At 38.4% G+C, this 24855-nt stretch overlaps 1 pseudogene; it reads right to left on the bottom strand.

The window, feature by feature from the left end:
• LOC110326101 overlaps nt 1-24855 on the bottom strand; it is a 74869-nt pseudogene that overhangs the window by 4791 nt on the left and 45223 nt on the right.

Below are 24855 nucleotides of genomic sequence, written 5' to 3'. Positions count from 1 at the left end.
ATTTTGATGGTGGTTGTACTGCAGATCATCATTGATCCATAGGATCAAGAAAATCCCCTTTGGGTGCCAGAATGCTTGACATGACTGTGGAGAGAGAATCCTACCAACAAGTATGGTGATGGCTCAGAAGAGAGAGTTATGGGGGATAGTGAAGGCCCTTCCCCTACTCGTTCCCCTGAGTGTTGATGCTGGTGCTTATCCCAGATTCTGTGCAATGCCTTGTTTAATGTATCCTTGAAGGGGAGTCTGTGCTTTTCTGTGGAAAATAATTGTAAACTTACTTCTGTATGTATGGTTCCTCCCTTTTTCTTTTTAGTTAGTAATANGACTAGTTCTTTTGAATTAGAATGCTCCAATATCACATGCTTTTTGTCTCAAGGCTGGAATGCTACTAGACCCCCCCTGGCAACGGTGACCAGAATACCCACAGCCATACCCTGGCCTCTGGAGGTACAGGAGGGTCAGTTGTCAGTGTTCCTAAGGAATAGGAGAGATCTTGGAATTACAGCTGCCATCGTTACAGCAGTGATTGGAGATGCTGTGGTGGATGGTATGCATGTGCAGGCTTGTGTAGGCTGACCAACGACTGCTGACTCAAGCTATGGCAGCTATAGAGTCAGGTAGTTCACCCCATGTTTGGCTCAGTATGATGGATCGTTAATCCATGACGGGTAAGACTCTCACATGTGCATACCAACTTAAGACAGGTTGGTGAAAATGAGTTCACCACACCAATGATGGGTAAGGATGTGACATGATTGAGGGCAACCTAAGACAGATGCGATCCCAGAGCCAAGTTAATTAAACAAAATGGGGGATATGTGAGAAACAGGTGTGGCCAAGCCCTGTGATCCCTGTTTACCAAGAACCTGAGCCTGCACACTTGTAAGATCCTGTGCTGTCTGCCTGATGAGTCACTGGCTTATCACTGTGCACCTTGCCTGCATGCACAGCTCGTGTTCAGAGCATGCTGAATGCTGATTGAATACAGGAGAGGGAGGAGGGATAAGAGGCAGAGGACTGATGAAATACAAAAACAGGATGAGCCTGAGATAAAGACGAAAGTTGTTGGAGAAACCTTCCTTGGCGTTCCTGTTGATTTTTTTTTTTTTTTCCCATCTCTGCAGGTCGGAGTGTGGGGTTACAGCACCCAGCAGCTTAGGAAGGTAACTGTCTACATGCCACCCTATGCAGACAGTTTAGGAGGTTGTTTTGCTATGGACCTATGCAGATGAGGCTGGATGGGCAAGACCTCATTCCTTAGGTCCTTACTTCACCACCTTTTCCTCATTTAAATGGAGAAGTTGTACTTAGGAATCCTGAGAGACAGAGTTATAATTAGAACACATCAGACAAATACTGTGACTCAGCACATTTTCTCCTTTCTGTTCCCTTTCCCCTCCCCTTCTTCTATCCCTCTCTTCTCTGTCTCTTTCTCCCTCACCCACCTCACACAGACACAAATAACACAGTGAATAAAATATACAAAATAAAAGGGAGTATGTATGACCTGACAAAGAAATATGATTTAATGATGAGATCCAGAAAAAAAAAAAAAAGAGGCCTGAGTGTGCTGGTATAGCTGCATCACATAATTGTCTAAATGCATCTTCAGGCATATTTCAGACTGAGTTAAGTTTCATATGCATCAGTATTGATTGTAAACAGAACTAGTGATTAACTGTAGTCTCTAGCCATACTCAGAAGTTTTTCTAGGAAACTTCGAATTACACTTGCATTGCTATCAGTTTCTAGGACTTGGGTCATTGTGGCAAGAATCACTGCATTTGACTATAAAATAACTACACTTGACTATAAAATCACCACATGGAGATATGCTATCAATTTGTTCTTACCATGAAGAAAAATTTTGGAATAAAATACTCTATAATTTTTTACATTTGATATCTCTTTTTAATATATTAAGCTAGCAAATAAGTTTGTTAATGAGTTTGTTTGATAAGCTCATGTTCTACTATTTGAAAGAAGAAGAGGTGTTCATAACTTTTAAGGACTTTCAGGAGCAAGAAAAATGCAATTGCCAATCTTTTTTCCCCATTAATTTATTTATTTATGCAATTTATACCCCAATCACAGCCATCCTCCTCCCAGTCTGTGATGGTTTGAATATGCTTAGCCCAGAGAGTGGCACTATTAAGAGGTGTAGTCTTGTTGGAGTAGATATAGCCTTGTTAAAGTAGGTGTGTCACAGTTGTGGACTTTAAGATCATTGCCCTAGCTTCCTGGAAGCTAGTCTTCTAGCTGCCTTCAGAACAAGATGTAGAACTCTCAGCTCCTCCAGCCCCATGCCTGGCTTCAGACTGACATGTTCCCACCTTGATGATAATGGACTTTAACTCTGAACCTATAAGCCAGCCCCAATTAAATGTTGTCCTTATAAGAGTTTTCTTGTTCATGGTATCTGTTCACAGCAGTAACCCTAACTAAGACACAGTTCCTCACTCATACCATTCTTCCCTCCATCCCCTCTCCCTTTCTCTTCTGAGAACAGGGAGTCTCCCTTGGGAATCACCCCATCCTGGCAACCCCAGTCACTGCAGTTACATCCTCTTCCACTGAAGCCAGACAAGACAGTCCAGTTAGGCAGTGAGGATCCACAGGCAGACAACAGAGTCAGGGAAAGCCACAACAACAGTTGTTGGGGGATCCACATGTTGACCAAGCTGCACATCTGCTACATGTGTTGGGTAGGGGTGGGGAGCTAGCTTCAGCCCTCTTATGTTCTTTGGTTAGTGGTTCAGTCTCTGTGAGTCCCAAAGTGGTCCAGGTTAGCTAACTCTGTTGATCTTCTTGTAGAGTGCCTACCTCCTCCAGGTTCCTTAATTTCTCCCCTAACTCTTCCACCAGATTTCACAAGCTTGGTCTAATATTTGGCTGTGGGTCTCTGTATCTGTTTCAGGCAGCTGCTGGGTGGCGCCTCTCAGAGAACAGTTATGCTAGGCTCCTTTCTGTGAATCCAGGCTGACAGAAAAAAAAAAAAAAAACACTGCCTGAGGCTCTAAGATAAATGAAGGAGGAATACAGGCTAGAAATGTGTGCATATAGATTTTCTGAGGACAGCTCTGCACACTCACTGCCCAGTTGTCAATGGTTGTTGCTTCTACATTCATTTATGTTGGTCTCTTGCAGGGCACTTGTGTATCCAAGCCAACAACACCAAATATAGCTGTCAGCAATATCTTCATATGTTGCATCACTGTGACAAGGCTTTAACCAACAAAGATGCATCAAGGTCTCAACGTGTGTCCCCATGAATATAACTACCTGCAAAGACACAGTGGTAGGTTCCTCTATCCACACCTAGACCTCTATAAAGACATGGCTAACTGGTGTATTCATCAAAGTTGAGTTCACTGTGGTCTCTAAGGAATCCATAGTGCACAGTCACAGAAGTAAGTCCCAAGAAAATCCTGACACATGGTACTATGTAGACATGACTGGGATCCATATTCATCAATTTCCAACTCATGGTTCACACCAGAATACTCTTGTGAATGGACATGCGTGTATCTTCCTATCTCATTGAGACATACAGTCTCATTCATGCGGGGATCAGAAACACATTCATCCACTTCCAAGTCACTGTACCTGCCTTGATATCCAGGAACACAGAAGCAGAAGTAGCCACTGACTCCATCCTGGCACATTGCCCCAATGTGGTGAGGGATAAAAGCATACTCATTATGATCTGCCTCAGAACCTTCTGGCATAATCAGCAGGGCAGATACAGATGGTGTGCTTAGGGTATTTATGTCAGGTGCATCTATGTTGGCAGGCATTCCCTCCACCAGAATTAGTGGCAATTTGACAGGTCAGGCCTCTACCCGGGAGGACATTGGCACAGGAAGCCTTTTTCTTCTGGATATCCATGCAAGTGGCAACTCCTTGGCAGGGACTAGAGAAGCAAGGATCTTTTAGATCTTCAGTCTTTGAATTATTGGCTGTGTCAAAGCAACAATTGTATTGTGGAAAACTCTTACACATAGAATTGTTTTGGCTAGAATTTAAGAAACACTTGGTATTGTTTTTTTATTGCAAAATGATCTTGGCTTCTCAAGTTGCTATAGTACATCCTTTCCCAGTGAAGCCTGACAATATACCTAGTTAGGGGAGCAGGGTCCACAGATAGGCAACAGTGTCGAGGTAAGTCCCCACTCCAGTTGTTGGGGACTCACATGAAGACCATGCTGCACATCTGCTACATATGTGTGTGAGTGGGAGTATGGGGTGGAGCTAGTTCCAGCCCTTGTTGATATTTAGTTGGTGCTTCAATCTCTGGGAGTTGCCCCAGGGTCCAAGTTAGTTGACTCTGATGGTCTTATGGAATCCCTAAACCCTCCAGGTTCCTCAATCCTTTCGCCAACTCTTATACAATAATTCCTAAGCTCGTCTAATGTTTGAGTGTGGGTCTCTGCATCAGTTATAGTCAGCTGTTGGGTAGAGCCTTTCAGAGAACAGTTATGATTGGCTTCTGTCTTCAAGTATAAGAGTATCATCATTAATAGTGACAGAGACTGGTTATTTCCCACGGGATGGATGCCAAGTTGGGCCAGTCATTGGTTGGATGTTCCTTCAGTCTCTGCAACATCTTCATGTCTGTACTTCTTGTACGCAGGAGAAATTTTTGGTTTAAGGTTTTATGGGTGAGTTGGTGTTCTTATCCTTCCTCTGGGAGTCCTGAGTGGCTAGAATTCTCTGCTAGAGTTACCCTGCTAGACTCCCTGGAGCCTCCCCCATCCCAAGTCTCTGGTATGTCCTAGAGATGCCCCGTCAACCATTTCTCTTCACACTTCTTGCCTTCTCCTGAGCTCTCCCTACATCAGATCCTCCCACCCAGTTCCCCTGTCCACCACTTATCTTCACAGTGAGATTTTATTTTCTCTTTGTATTGAGATTCAATTGTCTTCCTTTGCCCTCCTTATTTTTATCTTCTTTGGGTGTTTGGGTTATAAAGTGGGTATCCTCTATTTTATGGTTCATATCTACTAGTAAGTGATTATGTTCTGCAGATGTCAATAGTTACTAGTCAGTCATAAATAAATAGAACAAACTGTTATACTTTTTTACTTATTAGAAAATATTGGTGAATCTCGTGTAGGACAAAGAATTATTTGATGTAAATTTTATTTTGCTACTGAGTGGTTTATAATGAGCTTCTGTATGGTTTAACCAGATGTGTTGGCACACTGACCCAAGTATGTGATTAGATTGAGCAGTCACTATATGTAGACCATATATTTGGCTATATAACCTATGGAGTAAAGTAAAATGGTTCTACTTTTTGGGTTTTTGTGTTTGTTGTATTTGTTGTCTTTTTTGTTGTTGCTGATTTATTTGTTTTGTTTTGTTTTGTTTTCTACTAAGTCTAAAATTGGCAAGCATGAGGAAAAACATTCTGTAGGTTAGGATGTATAAGAAAGTGCTTAATATATTTGCTATATGAAGCATAAATTACTCTGTATTTCTTTGACTCCACAAATTGTTTAGGTACAGAATGGCATGCAGTTTGTCTTCAGATGACAAACACATAAACTAACAACAACCTAGCTGTCACTCACATCTCATATCCTAAAGGAAAACCAATTAAGCAGTTGTTACATATGAAGTTGTTACATATATTAGGATTCATTATTGTTTTACATACCCTAGGGAGAGACTTATAAAATGTTTTTTCCCACAGTGATTCAACTGAATTGACACTAATATCTATGAGCATAAATTATCTGTATATAAAGAATATAACCCCTAGAAAAATAAAGAAAAATAAGCTCAATTAGCAAACTAAGCATTTTTCTAAGATTTAAAAATTGTCTCCAGAATTTGACAGATCATAAAAGCAATCTCATGTACATGTTTTATAGAAACTAACAATATGTTTTATATATACAATTGTTTGTTTTATAATTGTTACCAAATTAACTGTTATATAACAATAAAGACAAATTATAGATACATTGCTGCCTTTTTCTATTGGCGCTTCTTTCCTGGGTTAGTTGACTAACAAAGGTTCCTGTGCTTCAATCCCTACATTTATCCCTAGTCCAAGGACTCCTTCTCCCACATTTAAAATCTGAGAATATACTAACAGCTTTTACAAAACCTTCTGCACTAGTATCTGGTGTTGGTTGTAGAACTGTGTAATTCTGATATGTTCACAGGGAAAGAAACAAGGCATAAATGGAGTAATAGGAGGATACAGATCAATTATAAGGGAAGATGTTTTATTAACTCAATGCCTCCAGGCACAGACCAAGGAGATTTGATGAATTGTCACCATCTCCTTGTATATCTTTAATCAATATTCTATTAACTACTGCTACCTTTATATATTAAATTTAGGTCAATCAACATTATTTTGCATTTCATTTTCACCCTCACTAGCCAGAAAATAATACTACTTGCCTTTTGTAGATGAGGTATTTTTAATGTACAGTCTACATAAAATCCCCATTAATCACAAAATTCATTTCATGTTATAAAACCTCATCAAAGGTATAAATTAAATAATTGAACCTTTTCAATTTTCCCTTTCAATTGGGCAGAACGAGTCAAAGAGCAGACAGCACTGGGCCCTGTGTTTTTCCTTGCTCTAGGGTAATCGCCACTATGGAACTTAACAGTCTTTTCTCCATCCCCATATGCCACGATTTCCATCTTCATCAGGAATGCATGTTTGAATAACTGGCTTGTGATGGATTCTCATTGCTCGGCTAGACGACAGTAGCCTGATGCTGTCCTACAGCTTGTGTGTGATTTAAAAGATGAAAATAGCGAGGAACCAGTCATTTATGCTTCTGATGCTTACTTTTAAATGAGTGGTGTTGACTGTCTAAGATAATGTTAACTCACTTTTGCCTAATGAGGACATAATTAAGATTCTCTGCTCTGCTCCAAGTCAAGGCAATTGAAAGTGTACATTTTCTTGGTTGGTACCGAAGTATGCTTTTTGTTGAGAATGGTAAATTTTCAGACTTGGTGATCTCCTTCAAGTACGAAATTCAAATATACTATACATGCTGTTTTGAATATACTGTATTTCATTTATATAATACCAATCAGAATCTTATTTAATGTGTTTCAATAAAATGAGTGTTAGTAAACAGATGTCTTTTCACATAGCAAACTTTTCAGCATGGTTTACTCAATTTTGAATCCATAACAAAAATTCTGAGATTACTTATATTTAAGAACTCAATATAGGTTTTTAAAATTAGTATAATAGGAACTAGAGGTATCGGTTAGCAGTTAGAAGCACTTACTGCCCTTTCAAAGGACCCAGGGTGGAGTCTTAAATCTTATATGGAAACTCACACCTGACCACAATGTTAGTTCCAAGGGATCTTGGCCCTCTTTTGGGTTCTGTGGATGCTGCATGTATGGGGTACACTAAATAACTTATTTGTAATAAAATAAATTATAATACCCTGTTTAATCATAATAAAACTGTAGAGCAATGGTTCTCAGTCTTCCTCATGCTGTGACACTTTAACACAGCTCCTCATGTTGTGGTGACCTCCCCCCCACTCAACTTACTTTTCTTGCCACATCATAAGTGTAGTTTTGGTACTGCTGCCAACCATAACGTAGGCATCTGACATGTAAGATAACTAATATTTGACCTGCAAAGTGGTTGTGACCTGTAAGTTGAGAACTGGTGTTATAGAGGAAATACACTTTAAAAGCAGTTGATAAATCCCAAAACTTAAGAGGAGACAAAGGGTCATCTGTTGGGGGCAGCACATGTCTCTTACTTGCATTTCTCTGGGTTCAGACCACAAATCCTTCTCCTTTATTATAACACTTGTTGGAAGATAGATAGGCCCCACATTGTTGAAAGAAATGGAGCCAGTCAGAGAGTATGTTTAGTTCTATTGATTTTTCAACTATTTTGCTTCTGCATTATTATCTTCTTAAATGTTTAGTACATTTGATTCCACATGATTTGAGTTGCCTATAGGTTTACATGAGAAAATCCTATGCAGTAGAGATTATGTTGCCTCTAAGACACCTAAGAAGTAATGATTTATCAATGTGGTTTTGGGCCCCTTGGTATTGGAACTAATATGTTTCTATATATGTCTATAATTTTATTAAATTAATAATTGAATATACAATCAGCTAAACTTAGCAATATTAAATAAAGTTAATTAAACCATATTTTAAAATATAAACATTCTTACTTTTGGTAGCTGAATTGATGGCTCAGTGGTTGCTAATTCTTGACACTCTTTCAGAAAATCTGAGTTTGGCTCCAAGCACTCAAGTTGTGTGGCTCACAAATGCCTGCAACCACTTCTTCCAGAGGCTCCAACATACTCTCTTGGCCTCTGAGGGCACCGATGCACATGTGATAAACAGTTACACACGCAGACACACATATAAGCACACACATACACACATGTGCACATGTGTAAATGCACACACACAAATGTGCATGTGCACAACACTCACTCAGGCATGCACATATACACAAGAGAAACAAAAATAAGCCTTAAGAAGCCGGGTGTGGTGGTGCATGCCTTTAATCCCAGCAGTCAGGAGGCAGAGGCAGGCTGATTTCTGAGTTCGAGGCCAGCCTGGTCTACAAAGTGAGTTCCAGGACATCCAGGGCTGTACAGAGAAACCCTGTCTCGAAAAACCAAAAACAACAACAACAACAAAAACAAAACAAAACAAAAAACAAAAATAAGCCTTAAGAAATATATCTGCTCAACTTAAAGCCTCCCATGTAGAGCAAAATGAGAAGCCACTTCCTTCAATAAGAATATTCATGAGGCACATTTTGTGTAACAGTAAAATGTTGCTCATGTAAATTTTAAATACAGATGTAAGCTTCCAGTCACCAGATATTGAGAATAGGTCCTGTTCTTGCTGGTCTTTCCAACATCCTCACTGTCTGTCTTATTCTTTCCATGCTTTCTAAAGAAACCTTTCTCTATCAACCTCTTCACAAAAACAATCACCTTTTGGGAGGATTTTCATAGAATATGGCAAAAATAAAATTTGATTTGACCATCTCAAAACTATACAATCTTGTGTATATAATGTGCATACAAATGTGTATTTATGACCAAAATGTAACCGGAAATGCTCAGTGGCTGATGTTGGAACTAGTCCTGATGGGAATATCTCTACATATGGCCAATTACTGGCTAAGTGGGGAAGTAAAAATTGGAAAATAGATCCAAGCCTAAGGTTTTGCTTCTGTTCATTATTGAGAAAAATTTAAATTGATACAATTATTCAGAGCACTAGTCCCAAAATATCACTGCTTATTAAGAAAGGTGAATTTACAGAGACAAATGCCATGTTGAAATTAGGCAAACTGTGTTCACCCTAATAACTGCTTTTCATTGTTTTAAATAGTTATTTCAACTTTTGTGTAGAAATGTTATGTTGAACATAAAATTTAACCTAAATCACTGTAAAATATCACTTAAAATTGAAGAGGGAATTGTAGCAATCTGTGACAGGAGATATGCTCATAATATTGGAAGCTGAAGTGTGTTGGCAAGTAGTCACTACTATGATGCAGTGGAAGGAATGGATCTCACACTGTCGGCAGGGAAAGCTGAGGAATTGTCCAAGCAAGAGGCAGGTGGACATCTGGATTCACTCTAAGTCAGCTCATGCCTTACTATACAACACAATGCAGTGGTAGATGGAGATAGCATCCAGCAAAATTAAAGGACAACTTCACACGGAGGATGACACTCCTGACCATCTTACCTAACCTGAAAGACAGTTGTGTGCTTTGTGTGTGATGAGCCCCAAATATGGAGATTTTAACATCACATTTCCAAGAGGAATGACTCACAGCAAAGCTTGCAACTGTGACACTCGTTATGGCAAAGGCATTTTGTGGTCTTTCCAGTCCTGGATGAAATCTGATTAGACCTTAACATGCAGTTTGATACCTCTAGATATTTCAAAAATGATCTTCTAGAAGATACTAAAACCTGCAAATAGAAGAACAAATTATAAGGTTCCATGGAATCATAACATTTATAGGCAGTACTATTTCAGGTTCTGTACTGCTATTAATCAATTTGTATGAAGAACACATATTTTTTGTAATCTTTGTACATTATGGACCTGAAACACTGAAGAACAGCATCCTCAAAGTCAAATAACTAGATGGGTGTAGAGCTATCAGCTCTATAGTATGTGTAGATGCCCACTGCAATCGGGCATTATTGAACTTTGGAATTATGTTCTGAGAAATGAATCATTGTGTTGCTGTGTAAACACACAACATACTTACACAAACCTAAGTGGTAAAGATTAATCACTTCATAGGGCCCTTTTAAGAAATAATATTTTTATTAATTCCTTCAGAATTTCCTACAATGTATTTTGATCACATTTATTCTAACTCCTCTGATCTCTTCATTCTTTCTCAATTTCATAACCTTAAAAGAAGAAAAGCAACCCAGAGCCCAATTTCTGCTAGTCATATACTATTTTTTTTTTTGTTATTGTTGCTGTTTTTCGAGACAGGGTTTCTCTGTATAGCCCTGACTGTCCTGGAACTCACTCAATAGACTCTATGGCCTCTAACTCAGAAATTCTCCTTCCTCTGCCTCCCAAGTGCTGGGAGTAAAGGCGTGCTCCACCGCTGCCCGGCTTAGTCATAATCTCTTGAATATAGAGTCTTCCACTGGACTATGGTTGACCAACCAGGGAAAATATCCATAAATAAACAAGACTCCCCTTCTCCTCAAAATTATCCATTGTCAGTAAATCCTCAGTTAGACTTGACTCCAGAGTCTCTCTCTACCTGCCATGCTGAGGTTTGGTTGGCTTGTCCTTGTACAGATCTGGTGTAGGGTGCTGTGGGCTCATCAGTGCCATGGTCCTATCAATTCGGGAAGGCACTGTTCTACTCTAGTCAACCAAAACTTCTGAACCTTAGAATTTTCCTGGTCCTTCTTCAATAAGCCCTGGATGTTGGTTCTGTAATGTAGGACCTCACCAAAGTAAAGAGAGTAAGTGTAAGTGGGAAAATTAGTTCTTTTGATATGTGAAAATGCAAGCGTCAGGAGACTGGAACTGGTATGATATCACAACATTTTATCAAAAATTCCCTAACCCTAACCCTAACCTTAACCCTAACCCTAACCCAACCCTAAGTACAAGGACATGCAAAAATATTGATAAAAATACAGAATTGAAAATACATGAACCAACATGTAACATGGATGTTTTTTATGATTGTCAAGTACTGTGTAGAATATAGAAGTATGTAATTGTATGTAGAGGTATGTACTTGTAGGTATTCTTTTACATAAATGGAAGGGTAGCTTGTTCACACCTCTTGATCACAAATGTACGAGTGTTGCATGCACTGCAATGTTATGATTGCTATGAAGTCATGAGGTGGTCGGAGTTTCCCAGTTCCTATTCAGGGAACCACTATCTTATATGTGACTCACTGACCAGAATCATATTAACATGTGGTATATGATCATACTTTGTAGTACCTTAGGAAGTGGAGGTTTCTGATTGTGTCATGTGGTGCAGATTCATATGATATTTTCTAAGGCAAGACCTGTGAGAGGACATGTGATGTTCAGAGACTATAAGTAGGAATCAATGGACAGTGGAGCTAACTGTGCAATGCTTTGTCTTCACTGGCCTTCACTTTGTTGAGAGAGGTACGAAGAGAACTCCTGGCACTCTGGATGGTCCTGGCTTCTCTAAGTGACTCATGCTCATTTGGAGGAGGCCTGGCATCTTCTGCTGGATCATGCCTCCATTGTTGTTTCATGTTTGGCATCCTGACACTACTAAAGTGGTAAGGTGTTATCCTCACAAATGGATATTGGAACCACCCCAAAGAACTACTTCTAAACAGGTCTATATCCCATTGTCTTATTTACTATCTTTTCTCTACCATTAGATGGTTGGCTAAAAGGCGGTCAAAACTTTTGAGGACACTTATTGAAGTAGGATTTGAAAAGCTCAAAATCTACAACCTTATAATCAAGAATGAGTAGCGACTTGAAGAGAAATGAAAAATACTTAAAATGTTATTGGTACTTTTCACAGAGAAAAGAATATACTATATACACAAAACAATGACAAATCTTCTCACAAGGAATATGTTCATGAAAAAGCAAGCAATGCTTTATAGAGAAAAATCTCAAAAAGAGATATGAAGAGAAGGGGGTGTTCAGAAAACAGAGCAAAAGGGGCCAGGAGTGTGAGTTATGTAGCTATAGTGGTATGGTAGAGAGCTTTCAAAAATATTTAAAGAGAAAAAAAACAGTAAAGCAAGAGATAAATTGTAGACTAAAGTGTTAATGCAAAACATCCAATATCATAAGTACAAAGACAAGGGAAATAGAAAATAAAGGATTGGCAACTAGCACAGAAATTACTGAAGAAAGATATATGGAGACAAACATCAGTTCTAATATTAAGGTCTCTAGACAAAAGTATGATGTACAGAATTAAAGTAAACCCACTGTGATAGATGCTCTTAACTATATGACTTCTGATCAGTACATGGAAGAATTCCTTGTGCAGAAATGGAGTGCTTGATACAGCATTTAATTGTCACAATGGCCACCTGAAATTGGTAATAGAACTTGTTTTACACCTTCCCGTGGGAAAGTATCTAGTTTAGAGTTTCTATATCCATTCCTTGGAGACTCCAGCTCTGAAGATAAGAAACTGCCAAGGTTATCAGAATGAAAGGTTTCCAGAAAAATCAACAAAAACCAGTCAATGCAGGGCAGACTTCTGGAAGATGCATCCTTTAAAAATAAAATTTTGTAATTTTTTCTGCCATAATCCAGTTTAGAAATTTGAATTTGGGAAATGTGTGTGTGTGTGTGTGTGTGTGTGTGTGTGTGTGTGTGTGTGTGTGTGTATACAGTGGAGAAGACATTATTTACTTCATAGGGCCTGAGAAAGGAAATAGAAATGGAAACTATATGACCAATGACTTAGGTATTACGAGATACTCTGAAAGCTTCAGGTGAAAATTAATCTTCTGGAGAAAGAAATATAGATACCCAGTACTGCTTTTAAAACCTCATCAGTGTAAAATTTTGACTATTGAAATTACATATAGATACACACTTGTAAAATCTAAATTAACTAAAAATCATTTATGTGTGATAAGCCTAAATGATAAGAAATCGTGAATGTCTTAGTTATTAACTTACCACAAGCTATTTCTTTCTACAACTAAGTTACTTGCCTCTTCTTCTTGTGATTAATGCAGTTATCTTTTCATTTATTCTGTTTTTATTTTTTATTAGCTATTTTCTTCCTTTACATTTCAAATGCTATCCCCAAAGCCCCCTCTGCCCTCCCCGTGCCCTGCTCCCCAACCCACCCATTTCTGCTTCATGGCCTTGGCATTCTCCTCCTGTACTGGGGCCTATGATCTTCGCAAGACCCTATCACTTTAACAATGTTTCTGGCGCTTTAGGTCATTGAAACCTCAGAACCTACAGTCTCTTATAGCTAGATCCAGACACATTCAACCACATGATGATGTGTATTTTTGAGGACACCCTGCATGCCAGTGGTGTTACAAGTGTGCCAGCCCCCTCATCTTCATTTTTGTATGTTGCCTTTGGTACAGGATACTAAGGCACAGAAAACCTGTCAGTACTCTCTGTCATAGAATTTTGAGTAGAAACCTTGAGAGATTTCAGTGATTATTGTGTCATTCTGCCATATTTTCATAATTTCTTTCTTTATTAGATTTTTTTTTTACTTCATTCTTTATTTCCTATTTGGCTCTTTTATTTCCTTGGTTAGCTTTGGAAGCTGTTGTTACATACTCTTATTTCACACAAGTTTCCACTCATTTTCTTGTATTCCCTTCCCATTGCTCCTATTCTCTTTCCCCTTGGGGTATTTTGGTGGCTGAGCCTGCATCATGGTTCATTTTCAGTTGAAGGATTTAAATAACTCTCGGAGGTACAAGGCAAAAAATAGAAATCTTCACAGAGTTGTTCATATGGGATTCATCTCAATGTAGCATTTCCATATCAGATCTTTTTTAATTAAAGGAATCAATAGCTCCTGGTTTTGGTGTGGCGATCAGAGATGTAGGGGTGGGAATTCTGATTTTAATCAGATCTCCTTCATCTCTACTTTAGATGATAGACAGTCTTTGTTTGGCTTCAAGGTTATTTGAGCTTTGACTGAAAGAATTCTAAAACTACTTTGCCCCTTTTAATGGTTCTAGGACAGTTAAAACGGAGGAAGAAAAAAAAACACAGAAGAATAAAAGGGGTACTCTGGACAGTATGATGCCTAAAGTTAGACTATAGAGTTAATTTTTGTACCATATGGGAAAATGTATACATCCTAAACACAAGGGCAGTGAACAACATTGCACGCTTCTGCCGTATAAGAAAAAGACATTCCCTTTGCTCCTTCCACATTTGCCTTTCTGAAGATCAGCTGTCCTGTTCACTGTCATGATAAGATGTTTAGCATCCTAAAAGCAGCCTGAAGTTCAATGTTGGATTTTGGGTCTGGAGATTTTGTGAGACACCTAGAGACTGACGGAATAATTTGTCCATGCGCAGCTAGACCTAGGTTCAGAAGACAATTCCTGATGTCTGCGCTTGCCTTCTCCTTACTGCTGGTCATTTTTGTTCTTCTATGGGTTTCATGTTAGACCATTTTGAGATTTAATGTGGTATTAAAGACAGATATCTATGAAGTCCTGTCTTAGATTTGACTATAAGTTCTCAAATTCTTGATTCATTCATACTGATAGCATTGATACATCAGACCATGGTGTTACTATGTCAAAATCTTGATTTAAAGTAGAATGGATGAAAAAAAAATGTAGAAAGGTTAATAAAAAGTAGAATAGTATACACACACAGACACATATGGATATATATGTGTATATATACATATATATGTATACACACACATACATATATATTTATATTTATATTTATATACAATCTCACATTCTATGAGTCTATAGGAAGTGTAGATCATGTAAGTTTTGTTCTGCACTTCCAAGAGTATGCGTTTATAATGATATATTTCCTAGTAAAAACACCCATTTTTTATCTTAGCATCTTATTTCATTTAGTAAATATTTAATTCATTTCTAGTAAATGCCAAGTGTGCAAAGTGATACATACATAATGGTAACCCAAATGGGTAAGAATTTTTTCACTTTCTCTTTGTGAGTTCTTTTGTATTGATATTTTTGTATTGGATACATTTGTATTTGATTCCTTCTAATGTATTTTATACTGGCTGGACAGATGATGATAAACTGGATATATAGAATTCTGTTCTTCAATACACTAGTCAAATTTACATTAAGCAATTGATTGTGTAATTAATAGTTTTACATCTCTCCTCTGAGTAAAATGCTGTTTAAGATGAAATTCACATCATTCTTTATTTCTGATGCACCCTCACTTGCAAGCTCACTGCTCAGCCAAAAGTAGAATTCATCCATGTCGTGGTGAGTGAGTGAACAGATGAATCTATTAGCTCATTAGTAATAAGGCTTAAGCTTATTGTCATCAAAGGAATTTGGATAAATTACAAAGACTGCATCTTCTTAGACAGAGCCTGTCTTTAGTGCTACCCCTTTAAAAAAGATATCTTTATATCTTAGCAGTTTCTCATATTTTGTAGAAAACCAGAAAAAATTTGTTCTCCTCTTCATGGTAAACATACTTCAACCATCTCTTCACAATAGGCCACTGTGCTCGGTGTACTTGGGTTATTTGCTGAGAGTGTAGATGCAGAAAGGAAAGTATTTTCATTGCATGGGATAGTTAAAAAGTAAGAACAACTAGCTAGATGAACCAATCTCACCTCTGCTGGAATGTTAATACAGCACCATGTGTTGTAATTTGTAATATTATCCTAACGGCACATTGCTGGAATGTTAATTCAGCACCATGTATTGTAATTTGTAATATCTCTCCACCCTGCCGTAAAACAAGTTACTTTCCCTTTTGATTTTAAAATCATAATTATTTATGTTTTGTAAGGTTATAACATAGACATACTATATCCCCCTTCTCTTTCCTTACTCCAAACACTACCATATAGCCCTTTCATATTTATATACATGTACACATGCATACATATGTACATATATGTATATATGTATATACATATGTACATATGCACACACACATATATATGTGTATACACACAAATACATAAATACATTCTGTTCAGTATGTATAATGCTACTTTAATGTATATGTTTTCAGAGCTGACAATTTTGTTCTCCTTTTCTCTTTCTCTCTGTATGTATATACCCATACCTTATGCATAAATGTGAATTCTGTCTTGTCCTGGGATACAAATGGAGCTCAGAGGACAACTAGGATTTTTGGTCCTTCTCTGACAGATGACTTTAAACAGGTTCTCTTGCTTACTATGTGCAAACTGGACTAGCTGGCCCCGAAGCTTCCATGTATTCCTGTGTCTCTCCCCTTCTCAGGGATTACAGTTGAGGGATTACAGATATCTGGTTTGGCATCCAGCTTTTTGTGGGATGTGGGACCTGCACTTAGGGTTTCATTCTTGCCAGGGAGGGGTTTTCCTCACTGGGTTGTCACCCAAGTCTAGGCTGAGTTCGAGAGGAGGTTTCCTCCAGCCGACAGTTCCCTGTCATGTAGCACCATGCCTGACACCATGTACAATCCGTTTCTGATGGAGGAGGACAAGAAGCATGTCACTGGTATGACTACTTCAAATAATGGGAAGTTTGACATGGGTAGAATGCTCAGAGAAAGCATTGAGGTGAGGTTGGGGAGACTCTTGAGAAACTAAAGCCAGGCACGGAGATGGCACAGATAAGAGTCCTAGACTGACTGAGCAGGACAGTGTGTGGGAAACATGTCAGGAGAAGAGGAGCACACGCAGATTTCTTGTTGAGGAGGGTTGGTACACAGAGCAAAAGTTCTTCATGCTGGAGAGCGTTTGGATTACTCAGGATTTGTTATGCCAGGAAGACCATTTTGCTTGACCCTGTGACCCCTTTGAAGTCTTAGCTTTTTACTTTTCTGCAAGCTCTGCATATTAAATATTTTAGTACATCCTCAGATCCTATAAGTTTTTAGCTTATTTCATCTAGGAGGAAAAAAAAAAATAAAACAATCCCCATGGAAATCTAACTTGGTCTTCAATTGGCAATATCCATTTAGTTGTTATTAGGTGAATTCTTTTTAAAAGGGGGTAAAATAGATTACTGCTTTTGGCATCTTTAAATACTTTAAGGATTACAGAAGACTGAGTAGAGGAAATTATAACTTAAAGGTACTTTAAGTTCATATAATAACAATTAGGACTTCTGTTTAGAATCTATAGTTAGAGCTGCATCTGTTCTGGCAGTAGGAGTTTCATTAACAGATGCTGTTATTTTTTTAATATTTGCAATTAGTATGAGTGCAGGGGGAATATTGGCTTCTTACTCATTTATAGTTATCATATCCTGGGTTAAAAGTAATAAAACACAACAACCCTAAGTCTATATTTTTGTTAGCCTTGCACTTGTGTGTGTGAATATTGCCACAGGGAAACATCTGGTTGTAACCCTTGTCTCTGTCCATCTATTTACTAACTCTTACCCTTCCTTCATTCGGAGGATAACCATTCCCCCCAAGGCCTTTGCTGAAGTGTCTGTCTTCGTCTCACCAGACCATGGAGATATGGGCTGCCTGCTGAACACCTGGTGGTCTCACCTATGTGTCCGATGCTGTCTTACTTGTATACTCCACTGATGTTCCTTTTTCTAGTCTTCACAACTAGTATGTTTCTTAAGATATGTCATACATTTGAAGATGTTGATGAGTTAAAGATAGAGTACTACTATAAAGAGAAAAGAGGTAAAGCCAAGAAGTAAAGAAGTAAATTAATAGTTTGTGATCTCATGGTATACCAGTTTTGCTCTGTTATATTTTTCTATTCATATCTTAAGGTTTTATCCTGTTGTTGACATTTATCTTGAAAGTAACCTAAACACAAAGATATTCTTAAAAGATTGTTGCATGTACTATTATGTCAGTAAACTATATATTGAAAGATATACTATATGCAGTCTGGAAACGTCTTAAGAGAGGTCATAAAAACGGTGATTAACCAGTTCCACGTTATGTTATATTATAGAGATTGAAGCATCATTAGCAAAGGACAAACAAAAAATACAGTCATCAAAGAATATCAAAGATGGTAAATAAAGCACATTGATTTATCAATTGTGAAGACAGACCATCCCTCAGATCTGAAACTGTCTGACCATTTCTACTTCTCAACATTTTAGTTTTCTATATTATTTAAGATAAGTTATAAAATAGTGAATTTAGTCATTTCATTCAGATAAAGTTGATTAAGGTTGTTGTTTTTGTAACTCATTCTCAAAAAATATGTAAGAAGGAGAAGAAAATAAAATATTTCTCAGGGGCAAAAGAAATATATGATTTGAAGTGAAATAATGTTACACAAAGTTTAATATTAATTTCTTAGAAATCGTAACTTAAGTATATCTCTAATTAATTTTTTTTTACTTTGGAAAATGGTATTCATGTTTTATGTGTCAAAACATGCCTGTCAGGGGCTTCAGAGATGGCTCAGAATTTGCTGCTCTTGCAGAGTCCTTGGTTTGCTTTCACCACCCTCATGGTGGTTCTCAACTGCCAGTATCACCAATTGCAGAGGGTCTGAATCTCTTGCAGACCTCTGTGAACACTGTGTGGACACGGTGTAAATATAAACACACATACACATAAAATGAAATGAAAATAAATAAATATTTAAAAATAAATGATATATATGTTAATACCCATGAAAATGATGAGAAGAAAGATAGAAATTAAAAATTATGCAGTAGGCTGCTTTACAAAGCTTCAGAACTTGAAGGTAGTGTTATAGCACTTTAGAATAACATGGATCAGTGTAACACAGCAGAGACCCCAGTGTAGATATTCGTTCATGTATGTGCAGATTTAACAGAGGTACAGGTGACTTCTTAAAGAATGGGTTGGACCTTCAACAAATGATGTTCAGATAACTGTTATCTTTAGAAAAGTGAAGATTGTATCCTTATGTATTCCTTATACTAAAATAACTAAAATAAGCAATACATAGAGAAATGTTACATTTTTATTTGATAACTATACTTAGATTTTATTAAAGTGATTTTCCAGATTGCAAGTATAAATAGCAACCAATTTCACTTTATCTATAGGGTCGTAGCTTGAGGCCTTCTATGTATAAGGGTCCACACAGACATATAAATGGAACTTTTAATTTTTATAAATGTTTTTATTAAAATTAGACCATTCAGTACATGTTACTTTGTAAATTCTTATTTTGTCCGTTTAACAACATATCCTGTACATTTCTCCCTCTGGGTATCCACAGATTAAATCCATACTTGTAAATAGCTGCCCCATAGCCCATTGTGTGAATTTAGGAGCTTCCATTCAGTACTCGCTTCTTGTTGTCTATATCGGCTGCTTTCCTGCTAACAGTATTAGTGCACACTTACATGTGATGGTGTGCACGGATTCCTGCATGTTAATGTTTTGTTTTCAAAATTGTTTTCCAAGGCGAGTAGCTTTAAGTTCCCATGAAAATTTAAATTTAATAGACACTGCCTGTAAGTTAGCTATAACTTACTTTTTGACTATGAATAATTTATGGTGCATACTCATCCATATATATTGCAGGGTATTGACTCTTAAAAGGTTTTCAGGAGTGGAGAGATGGCTTTGCGGTTAACAGTACTTTCTGTACTATCATGAACACTAGAGTTTGGATCCAAGCACACATGTACTAAGCCAGGCATTGTGTGCACACATATAACTCCAGTACACACCCTCCCAGCCAGGCATTGTATGCACACATATAATTCTAGTACACATGTGCCTTGCCAGGCATTGTGTGCACACATATAATTTAAGTACACATGTACCAAGCCAGGCATTACGTACACACATATAACTTCAGTACGCATGTACCCAGCCAGACCTCGTGTGCACACATATAACTCTAGTTTCAAGGTTGTGGAACAGAGACAAGGATATATAAGTTTTTCTTGTGCCCTCCATAACTGAAAAGTTGAAAACAAACAAACAAAAACTAGGATCAGAGAAAGTCTGCCTCACAAGGCTGAGAGTGATGGATGAGGACACCTGGCTTCCATGTTTGCATGCATACTACTTTCACACACACTCACATACACATGTGTATGAACATACACACATGTATTTAAGTAAGTCTTTTAAAAATTTGCCAATTTAATGATTTAAAAATGATACCTCCTCCTCCTCCTCCTCCTCCTCCTCCTCCTCCTCCTCCTTCTTCTTCTTCTTCTTCTTCTTCTTCTTCTTCTTCTTCTTCTTGTTTTTTTGGTATTTCCTAACCCCTTAATATCTTAGGAAATCTATTGATAAAGTAATTGATGTATTCAAATGAAGAAGTCTGTTTACAATATCTTTTATTTATCAATCATGAGCATCGAGAACTTTTTAAATTTTGATAATAATTTATTTCATATAATATATTCAGATTAGTTTACCCTCCTTCCACTCTTTCCGATTTCTCTTCTTCCCCTTCCACCTGGATCCACACTCTTTCTGACTCTTCTTGGAAACAAACAGGTAAGGACTGAGGGAGCTAGAGAGAACAAGAACACCACTGGAAGTCTTACAGAGCCAATTCACCTGGGCCCATGGGGCTCCCAGAGACTGAACCACCATGCAAAAAGCATACAGGAGCTGTACCTCGGCCCCCTACACATATGTAACAGATGGGTAGCTTGGTCTTCATGAAGATCCCCTACAATTACAGTAGGAGCTGTCTCTGACTAAGTACATCCTCTCTGTGGTACTCTGTTGCCTGCCTTTGGATCCCTTTCCTCTATAGACTGCCTTGTCCGGTCTCCATGGGAGAGGATGTACTTAGTCCTGTTGTGACTTGATGTACCAGAGTGGGTTGGTACCCGGGATGTGGGGGAGTTTCTTTCTCTGAGGAGGAGAGGAAGGAGTGTGGGTAGGGGCTAAGAGGAAGTTATGGGGAGGAGAGAAGGGGGAGCTACAGTAGGGATATAATGTGAATAATTAAATTAATGAAAAAATAACAAATGGGTGAAGTAATGTTGCTTAAATAGTTTTAAAATTAGCAAGTTCTAGATGCTTAGAATTGAGCATTGCTATTTTAGTTCATAATATCACAGATCTTAAAATAACTAATCATCTATATGTAGGAATAAATGAGGTCATCAATGAGTTAGTTAAATGGAAAATCATAAGCATATCATAGTAATTATATAACAAAAGATTTTATTGTATTCCTACAAAATTTTATCTATAATAGAACCTCATATAAATGAGGGAAAACTTTTAAACAGACAACAGACAGATAAGGGATAATAATAAAATAAAAAAGTTAAAAACAAACAAATCAAAATAGAACAAAACAAATTAACAGAAGAAAAAGCACAAGAAACACATGGACTCAGAAATACATATGTACACACACACAGGAATCCCATGAAAGCAAGAAACTGGTGCACAACATACACACAAAAGATCTGCAAGGTAAACACAAATGTCCTGACTTGATATTATGAGAAAAAGAACCTCTGAAGATGCTATTGAGTTTGTTTTGTGTTTGGACATCTACGGATGGATATGGAGCCTGCCCTTGGAGATGTGTGTTTACCGCGTGAGACTTGTTAGGGATGAGGGCATGTGTTCACTTCTTTCAGCTCCAGAACCCCATCTGGCACATACTCATGCAGTCCCTGTACACGCTACCATAGTCTCTGTGAGTTCATATGTGTGGCTGCTGTGCTGTGTTTAGAGAACAATTTTCTCTTGGTGTCTTCCATCCACTCTGGCTCTTAAACTCTTTCTGCCTCCTCTTCTGCAGAGTTCCCTAAGCCACATCCAGAGAGTTTTAGTGGAAACATCTCATGTAAGTCTGAGTGTTCCAAGGTCTTTTATTATCTGTATATTTACTTCCAAATGAAGCATCTCTAATGATAGCTGAATAAGGTATTGGTCCATGAATGTAGCAGATAATATTAGAAGTCATTTTACTGCTACATTATTAAAAATAATATTACCCTACCTTTACTACCTAGTCACAGGTTCTTGACCACCAAAGCAGCGTTGGGTGGTTCCATCTCCTGGAGTAGATCTTAAGTCTAATTAGACACTGGTAGATTAACCATACAACTTTTGTGCCACCACTACCCTAGAATATCTTGCAGGCAGGACAGCAGTGTAGAGCAAATGGACTGTGGCTGGGTTTGTGATTATGTTTCTTTTTCGTTAGCCGGCAGAGTCCCTTCCAGTATCATGAACATGAGTCTGTGGGGTAAGGGTGCTTGTAGGCACCAGTCCACCTTCTCCGTATTCAATGTCTTCAGCAATGGGACCCCTCTGTCACTTTGTGGAGAGCAGGCAGTAGTATTGGCAATAGCCTGGGTTATTTGTGGATTTCCATGGGATTGCTTTTGCCAGCTACTCAATTAGATGGAACCAAATCCTGGTACCAGAAACTTCATCTGGTGAAGAAAGATATCCAGATGGGGCTCTTTCCCTCCATTATTTGATGATTTCATTTGGAATACCTTCATATATGCATATATGCTAGCAAGATTCTTCTGTATTAGGCTTCCATACAGCACTTTAAGTGGCTCTTAGCTTTAGCTGTCTCTCCCTTGTTGCATTTCTTCTCAAACCCCCTCTTCCTGCTCCCTCCCCATTTGATCTTCCTGTTAGAACACTCCAAAATCCACCTACACCTGTCCATTCTCTGTCCCTTTCCTAGGGCAATGTAGCTTTGGTGACCAATCATCTGGTTGTTTTCTGTCACTGACATGTGTTTGGTAGTTTCTAAGTCATTGTGAACCAAACTTGAACTTATTCTTGGATAGAATCCCCAACTGAAATAAATAATTATCTGAACCTTTGACTACATCTTGTGCTCTCTAAACAAAACAAAACAAAAACAAAAACAAAAAACATCAAAAGGAAAAACTTAACCTCCACAGTTAATTTATAGACTGAAGGGCCTTGGAGACATTTGCTTAGATCAAGTGTTTAATGCTTACATCTACTGTTCTGTACATAAAAAAGAAACTTCTTTAATTTTATACATGGATATTTAAAAATAGCTACTCAAGATTTGCCATTCAGGCCTTTCACAGGATTGATTTAAAATCGAGAGCACCACTCACTGTTATAGCTCATCAGATCTAGGCCACAGCTGTTCACTGTGCTACAGTGTGACACTCATATTTCTCATGGTTAGCTTCTTCTGGTTCTTTAAACAGGGTCTGCTTTAAACTGACATAGTGTTAATTACAAGGCACTTCACCAATAGCTTCTACTCAACTTAGGCTGTGGAAAATATTATTTTCTGCATACTTAAAGAGTGTGTCTGAGGATGTTCAGAGCTTACTCAAATGTTGACAGCAGCACAGGGAATGGGTACAGTAGGCTCTGTTTGTGGTAACCAGCTCAAGTTTGGTACTCTGAGGCTGAGATCAAGAGTTCAGAATTGGGGTGCATTTCATTCAGCACCTCTGGAAGGTTCAGAGTCACGACACACACACAGGTCTGCCAGCATTAGCACATCCACATGAGTCCTTGGTTAGATTGTAAGTCCTCAAAGCCTGAGAAAACTTGAAGGAAACTGTAATCTTCTAAACTCAGGGTAGAGATCATAGCACAGGGAGTATGCTCCACACAAGGAAAGCCAAATAAGGAATACTATCCCAAGAAAAATTTCTGACTCTAGTGATTATAAGTACCATGACTGAGCAGAATAAAATCCGAATCTTTTCAGCAATCCCTGTGCAAAGGTGAATATATGCTCCACTTTGTCGACAGAAAGGAGAGCATCCAGCATCTATGCCCTTCCTTGTGGAAGGCTGCTGCTTTGCCTCAGCTTAGGTGACAACACAAGGGATGTGGCATCGTTTCTGGTGGGACAAACCCAGTTCGTACATATGGCTTGCCTGATTCAGATGTCAGGGAGCAGCAGAAACTCAGAGAAAAAGGAATGAATAACTAGTCACTTCTTTTTGCCCCATTTTTTAATTAGATATTTTCTTTATTTACATTTCAAGTGCTATCCCGAAAGTTCGCTATACCCTACCCCCCACCCCTGCTCCCCTAACCACCCACTCCCACTACTTGGCCCTGGCCTTCCCCTGTGCTGGGTCATATAAAGTTTGCAAGACCAAGGGGCGTCTCTTCCCAATGATGGCCGCTTAGGCCATCTTCTGCTACATATGCAGTTAGAGACTCGAGCTCAGGGGGTACTGGTTAGTTCATATTGTTCCACCTACAGGGTTGCAGACCCCTTCAGCTCTTTGGGTACTTTCTCTAGCTCCTCCATTGAGGGCCCTGTGTTCCATCCAATAGCTGACTGTGAGCATCCACTTCTGTGTTTGCCAGGCACTGGCATAGACTCACAAGAGGCTGCTATATCAGGGTCCCTTCAGCAGAATCTTTCTGGCATGTGCATTAGTATCTGGGTTTAGTGGCTGATGATGGGATGAATCCCTTGGTGGGGTAGTCTCTGGATAGTCCATCCTTTCATCTTAGCTCTAAATGTTGTCTCTGTATCTGTATCCTTTCATGGGTATTTTGTTCCTGATTCTAAGGAGGAATGAAGTATCCATGCGATTGGTCTTCCTTCTTGGTTTTCTTGTGTTTTGCAAAATGTATCTTGGGTATTCTAAGTTTCTGGACTAATATCCGCTTATCAGTGAGTGCATATCTAGTGACTTCTTTTGTGATTGGGTTACCTCACTAAGGATGATATCCTCCAGATACATCCATTTGCCCA

This window comes from Mus pahari, chromosome 9, assembly GCF_900095145.1.
Source record: "Mus pahari chromosome 9, PAHARI_EIJ_v1.1, whole genome shotgun sequence".
Taxonomy (NCBI): Eukaryota; Metazoa; Chordata; class Mammalia; order Rodentia; family Muridae; genus Mus; species Mus pahari.
This window is presented reverse-complemented; position numbering and strand designations above follow the sequence as displayed.